Source organism: Corapipo altera, unplaced genomic scaffold, assembly GCF_003945725.1.
Source record: "Corapipo altera isolate COAL_440 unplaced genomic scaffold, ASM394572v1 308, whole genome shotgun sequence".
Classification (NCBI taxonomy): domain Eukaryota; kingdom Metazoa; phylum Chordata; class Aves; order Passeriformes; family Pipridae; genus Corapipo; species Corapipo altera.
The window spans coordinates 1,624,354-1,630,866 of NW_020884925.1; the positions used below are offsets into that span (position 1 = coordinate 1,624,354).

The 6,513-nt window shown below is 50.8% G+C and overlaps 1 long non-coding RNA gene across 1 annotated transcript; it reads left to right on the forward strand.

Moving 5' to 3' along the window:
- The first annotated feature begins 1,082 nt into the window (after window positions 1–1,082).
- On the forward strand, window positions 1,083–5,109 carry LOC113954022. The gene is made up of 3 exons (XR_003530085.1): window positions 1,083–1,773; window positions 2,785–2,908; window positions 4,968–5,109. It is a non-coding gene; the product is annotated as an uncharacterized LOC113954022 (long non-coding RNA).
- The last annotated feature ends 1,404 nt before the right edge of the window (window positions 5,110–6,513 follow it).

Sequence of the window (6,513 nt, forward strand, 5' to 3'; positions counted from 1 at the left end):
TGAGCCCCTGGAGGTGGGTTCATGCATCATTGATGGAGACAAAATTGGAGAACAGATGTAAGCAGCTGGTTAGCTCTGTAACCCATTAATTTGTGTTCTAGGGCAAAATAGCTCCAGGGCTGCATGAGAAGTGTCTCCTGTCTCCTTGCTGACCTGGAGATGAGGAGTGGAAGGTAAAATCCTGCTAAAAGAGGAGGAATGGCAGAAATCCCAGGTCCTCATGCTGCCTGTGCTTGCTCCCAGTCTGGGTGGGCATCACTAAACAGAAGCAGCTGGTTATGGACCCAAGGAGCCCTCAGCACCCCCGTGGATGGGCTGGGAGAGTGTATTTAACACCTGATGTGCAACAACATCAGTGATGCAGGGAAGAGGATGCTGCAAAAATGCTGTGATGACACAAAACCAGGTGTTTTAGGGTGAGCAGGAGCAGGAGTGTTAAACAACAAAAAAAGGCTGGTCATAAAAAATCAAATGGAGTCAGTATCTTCTGGAAGGGAGGGGGGAAGAGAAGGGATAGCTGGAGACAAAGGACCTCTGTCTCTAATTACAGCAGCAGCAGAGGCAGCACGGGAAGATGAAAGCTCCAGGTAAAGTATGAGGTGTTTTGATCTGCAACCGAGTTACCTCTGAGATGTTCCAGGAGGATCCCCCAAGTCGATTTAGCTTCTGAGGGTTTGTTTTAAAATAATAATAAGCATCAAAAAGAGTCCTTTTCTGTGAGCATCTTTGAGATTAAAAGCTTTAAACACAGGGGCCCGAGCCACCTCCCCAGCCCTCCCTGGTACAGAAGCACCCGTTCCTCTCCTGAAAGGCTCCTCTCGGAGCTTTGCTGGATAATTGCCCCCACATGAGCTTGACCCAGAGCTCAGATTCTCCAACCTACCAGCTGCATGGGTTTTTCCCTCTGCTGGGACAATTTATTTTGGATTTATGGGCTCTCTCCTCCATGTGGAGAGCCCTACAAGTATGGGAGGGTGGAGTATGGAATGGGGGGCTGGGGAATGTAGGAGACATCATAGTGAGGAATCAACCCGTGACCTCTTGCTGCCTTTTCTTGTATGAGTGTGGCTAAGAATAGCACTGTTGTTCCTGGGAATTAAGGGAAAGAAAGTTTGAAATGATATCTGGAGAAGAAATGGCGTCTTTGGGAACGAAGGGTGCAGGGACCAGGGACCCATCTTTGGATTCAGCCTCTTCCATCACCCGTAGGATTCACCTATCGCCCCTAGACCCACCTCATCTCACCCACAGTGAATCACTAACGATCCTCCGAAGCCAGAGACGCTTCCCTGGGACGCTTCTGGCATTGGCAGCTCCCAATTTACCGCCAGGCTGGTTTCCCGCGCTCTGGCTTCAGTTCGGAGGGACATCCAACTGACAGCTGGCAAAGGCGCCGCTTCATCCAGCGACGGGGGCGAATCCAGCAAATAATTGTCCAAAGATTATCCCGGCGTAATGGCGCAACGACAGCAGCCGCCGCACATCATTAGAGCTTAGCATGGAGCGCGGGAAGAGATTCCACGGAGCTAAAGCAAACAAACGCCGAGCAAAACACACAGCAGATGTAGCGCATTAGTCGTGCACGGATTGACTCGGGAGCTGTGTGTCAACAGCGCCGGGGCAAGGCAGGGCTTGGCAGAGCCCGGGGCTGGTTGTTCCTCTCGAGCACGGTGCTGTCCTCGTGGGTTTGAAGGCTGCTCAGGAGCTCTCGGGGTCTCCTGTGGCCTTTGGAAGGCGGTATCTGGGTTTTTTCCTCGCCCCCCTGCCTGCCAGGTGGGTGCAACGATGCAGGGTCACGGAGGCTGCTAAGTCAGAAGGGACTCACAAGGATCATCTGGTCCAACTCCTGGCCCTGCACAGACACCCCAACAATCCCACTCTGTCCCTGAGAGCATTGTCCAAGTGCTCCTTGAGCTCTGGCAGCCTTGGGGCCGTGACCACTGCTCTGTTCAGTGCCTGACCACCCTCTAGGGGAAGAATCTTTTCCTCATATCCAACCTAAACCTGCCCTGACACAACTTCAGGCCATTCCCTTGGATCCTGTCCCTGGTCTCCACAGAGCAGAGATCAGTGCCTGCCCCTTCTCTTCCCCTCATGAGGAAGCTGTAACTGCAAGGAGGTCTCCCCTCAGTCTCCTCTTCTCCAGGGTCCCCCCGTGCAGCCTTTTCCTTGTCCCTCCAGGTGGTAATTCCTTTTGTCGTGGCTCTTTTTCAGCCCCCAGGGCTCCTCCACTGGGCAGATACTGGCCCTGCTCCTCTGATTTTTACTGTATTTTATTCCATGTATGGGGGATTGGCATCATCCCTGTTTGCTCTGCCCCTTTATGCAGCTGCTTGGGATCAAATATTTGGTCTGAACAGAAGAATTAGTCATTTCCAAATGTACATACATGGGAAAATCAGGATGATCAGAGCCCGTGGCAGCACCACATTGCTTCTTGCAGCCAGCCCTTGCTCCATGAGACAGGGACCAGCCAGTCCAAGGGGCTGCCCTGGCACGGGACCACATCCCAGTTTATCCTGGGGAATGGTTTGAGTCATCCCAACCTTCAATGAACCTCTCTGTAAGAGAGGAATCAATGCTAATAGGGTTTTGCTCCTCTTTTAGTATAAAAACAAGTATTAAGGCATTGGTAGAGGGCGACTGGGGAAAAAAAACCAGGTACCTCCAGGTTAGGTCACCCCAGTTAAGAGCTTCAAGTGGCTGGGATGAAGGTTGTCCAGGCTTAAATCCTGTCTAACCAGTAGGAACTGACTTGGACAATGTTTTTTGGGTGTTTTCTAGGAGAAATGGAAAACCCTGAAACTTCAGGCTTTTTTGGAACTGGCAGCAACTTTCTATCCTAAAGTTTGATCCTTGGAGCGAACGATCTGGGGCAAAGCAACGCAACTGGGGACGGAATTTCTCAGTAAGAAAATCACTTCATACATTTTGATTTTTTTTTTTTTTTTTTGAGCCTAGTACAGGCATCAGAGCAGCTGGAAAAAAGGTTTGTTGGATGATGGAGATATTCTTGCTGCAGGCTGCACCCCCTCTCTCTGATGATTTATATCCCTTTTACTGCCTCATCCTCAGCACCATCCCAGGGGAGGAGGGTGATGGTCCATCACTAAGCTGCAGTATTACCACTTGATTTTGCTGACAGGACAAACACTCTGCTCCTTCCTCCAGACCACAGCACACCAGTGATGGAGCTTTCTGTGCCTGGGACATGCCTAAATATCACTTAAGGCGAGGCAGGGTGTAAATACTCCCCGTGAGCCGTAGAGCTGAGCCCAGCGTACCTTGTGTGCGCTGGAGAAACATATATAGGGCACCATCAACTTCCATCAATTTATTCCACCTATGCCTTTTTTATTTGTCACTATGGTAACTACAAAGTAAAGATCAAAGCAACGTGCCAAGAGCAGAACAAGGTATTATTCCCACCTCCCTCCCCTTTGCAGGAATAATTTCAGCTTGTTTTTATTTCCTTCCCATTCAGAAAAATCCCTTGGTGCTGCTACGAGGGGTTGTGCCTTTTTTTTTTTTCTGGACAAGGGATAAATCCTTGTCGCCAGCTGTTGCAAAATTGCTCCTCGAGAGTGTGAGGATCAAATAAACTGAATTTCCTTTCATTTCAAGGCAAAGTGCAGTTTGATGGATGGACGATGTGGGAGAGGGCTGATGGAGAAGGTTCTGTGCTTTAATAGGAGTTGTTGGAAGGGCTGCTACAGATCCTGGGGCTGGAGGAGATAATCTGCCCAAGGCTTGTGCTGGGGGGGAAAGACTTCTCCACAGAAAATATTGGGTTGCTTTTCTTTCCCTGTTGGAAAACTCTGGTTTAATTAAAGGAAAAAGAAACTGGGGAGGAATGGTGTGGTCACTAAGGTGGCCTGGCTGTGGGAAGCAGAGGTGCCCTGGGGTTTGCTCTGAGACCTTGTTGGTCCCAGGTGGGCTCCCAGGGCACTGAGACAGGTTCTAGGGGCACTGCAGATCCCAAAATGCTCCAGGTTTGTTGAGAGGGGATGCTGTTGGCACTTGAAATGGGAATTAGCAGACAGCGAAACAGTAGGGGGGAGGAGGAGGAGGAAAAGTACAATGAGGGCTGTCCTGGGGGGTGCAGAGAAAAGGAGGGTCAGCAAAGAAAAGGGAACCCCCCAACAGCTGATGTTGCTCCTGGCTATGCCCTGTGGCTTGGGATAGTTTTGGGGTCCCCATGCATGTCCTGTGGCTTGGGGACTGGGATGTGTTTGGGGTCCTCATCCTTGTTCTTTGGCTCTGGGGTCCCCATCCACGCCCCATGGCTCTGAGGGTTGGGATGGGTTTGGGATCCCCATATATGCCCTGGGGCTCCAGGCTTGGGAGGGATTCTGAGGTTCACATTCACGTTCTGTGGCTCCAGGGTTGGGATGCATTTGAGGTCCCCATCCCTGCCCTGAGGCTCAGGGTGTGTTTGGGGTCCCCATCCATGTCCTGGGGCTCTGGGGCTTGGGATGTGTTTGGGTCCCCATGGCTGCGGTGTGCTTGGGGGTCTAATCCATGTCCTGTGGCTTCAGAGCTTGCAATGGGCTTGGGGTCCCTATACATGCCCTGGGGCTCCAGGTTTGGGATGGACTTTGAGGTCGCCATCCATGTCCTGTTGCTCCAGGACTTGTTTGATGTCCCATTCATTTCCCATGGCTCTGGGGGCTGAGATGGGTTTGGGGCCCCCATCCATGCCTTGTGGCTCCAGACAGAATGTTTTAATGTGAATTAAAAGCCAGAAACCACACAAATCTTAAAATTTGCTTGATTTTTTTGCTTCCTTCTCCTTAGTTATCCTGGATGCAGGGTGCAAGCATGGAACATTTAGGGAAGGGATCTGCTCTACGCCTGAGCTGCAGCTCCAGCGTCTTCAACGAGGGCACTTGGGATACAGCAGTTGCCCTGCTCTGATTAATCTCTTAATTATTTTAATTAGTAATCATCGTGCTCTTCCTGGATAGGTGCAGGAATAGAAAGGCAGGTGCAGAAAGGCAGAGGATGCTCACGGACGCGCCGCCGTCGGCCGCCCTTCCAGCCACCCAGAGCCGAACTCCTCGCCGTGCACGTGGCATTTCCAACCTTATTTTTGTTGACTCACAAGAGCTACTGCGGAAATAAGAACAATCCCAAACTCTATGTTTTTAATTGTGCCGAAGTGTAGCCGATAAGCACAGGGGAAACTTCAGCTCTGATTTAAGGCGAGGGGGAAAAGGAGCTTTTAGAACCCGCTTGCGCGGTGGAAAGTACAAAATTGGAGGCTTCTTTGAGGCATGTTTGTGATGCTAAGTGGTAATCTCTTCCTTTATGGGCCATAAAGCAGCTTTGCAGTTGTAAGGAGTCGAATCCTGCCCGTGTTTGTTGTTTCTGCAGATGAAACGAGCTGCACAGTCACAGCAATGAGCTGCACAGCCAATTAGGGTGGAGGCGCTTAAAAAATTAGCGGAAGGGTTTTGGCTGTCAGGAGAGTTTCTGGAGGGATTTTGAGGACAGCCAGGGGCCATCTGGCTTTAAGAAGGAATTTAATCCATTTAGGAGCGGGATTATGTGATATATTTGCTTGCAGGTGCTGGGCCATGGTGGCCTCAGACTTGCTCCTGTGAGCTGAAAATGGCTTCTGCCTCGTTTTTCTTTTTGAGGAAAACTATTTAATAGGCTCCCAGCAGGGCCACATTCAGGTGTTCTTCCCACCATGTCCTCACCAACACCTGAGATGACTGAAGATGAGTAAGTGAAAGGGTTGGGGAGGTTTTGGTGGAGCCATCCTGTCAGGAGAAGTCCAGTCAATACTGGAAAGCTTCCAAAAATCAGATTTTTTCCTCCCTGTTCTCCCAAATTTTCCATGGACTTTCTTGCAGAAGAAAACCAGGGAAGCAATAGCTCTCATCTGGGCATGTCTATAGGCACCTCCTACAGGGGATGTATGTGTGGCTGGGGTCAAAATCAGTTAGAACAAGCCAATATACTGCTCCCGAATACTCACCTGCATGGATAAGGGACACAGCTATAGCTGCATCCCCACAGGTAATTCCTGTGGGCAGGCAGGGCGGCAGAACCATGGGAAATATGGGACCAGGGAGCATTTGGCACCATTGCAAGGCCAGTGACACCAACCCCAGGTTTGCAGACTGCAGACAACCCATGAGAGACACCCCACGGGGTGCTGCCCCACCCACCACACAGGTAGAGGTGCAACTGCAGAATTCCCACTTGGGGGGATTTTTGGCACCGGCAAAGCTGGAGAAAGAACCGGTCGTGTCCCACCACCCTTTGGAAGGAAAGAAAACACAACCCCCCTCGTTTCTTTGGAGCAGTGCTGGGAGCACGAAGTACAGCTGCATGGGGGGGTTGGTCCCACCCAGCCCCCCAATCCTGCAGTAGCTCTGGAGGTTCATTGAAACGCAGCGACTGAGGATTTCCATAAAACTTGATGCACATTTCCCTGGCTCCCTTCTGTCCTTTTCCCACTCTGGGTTTTGGCAGGCTTTGTGGAGAGCTTTCATGTTCATC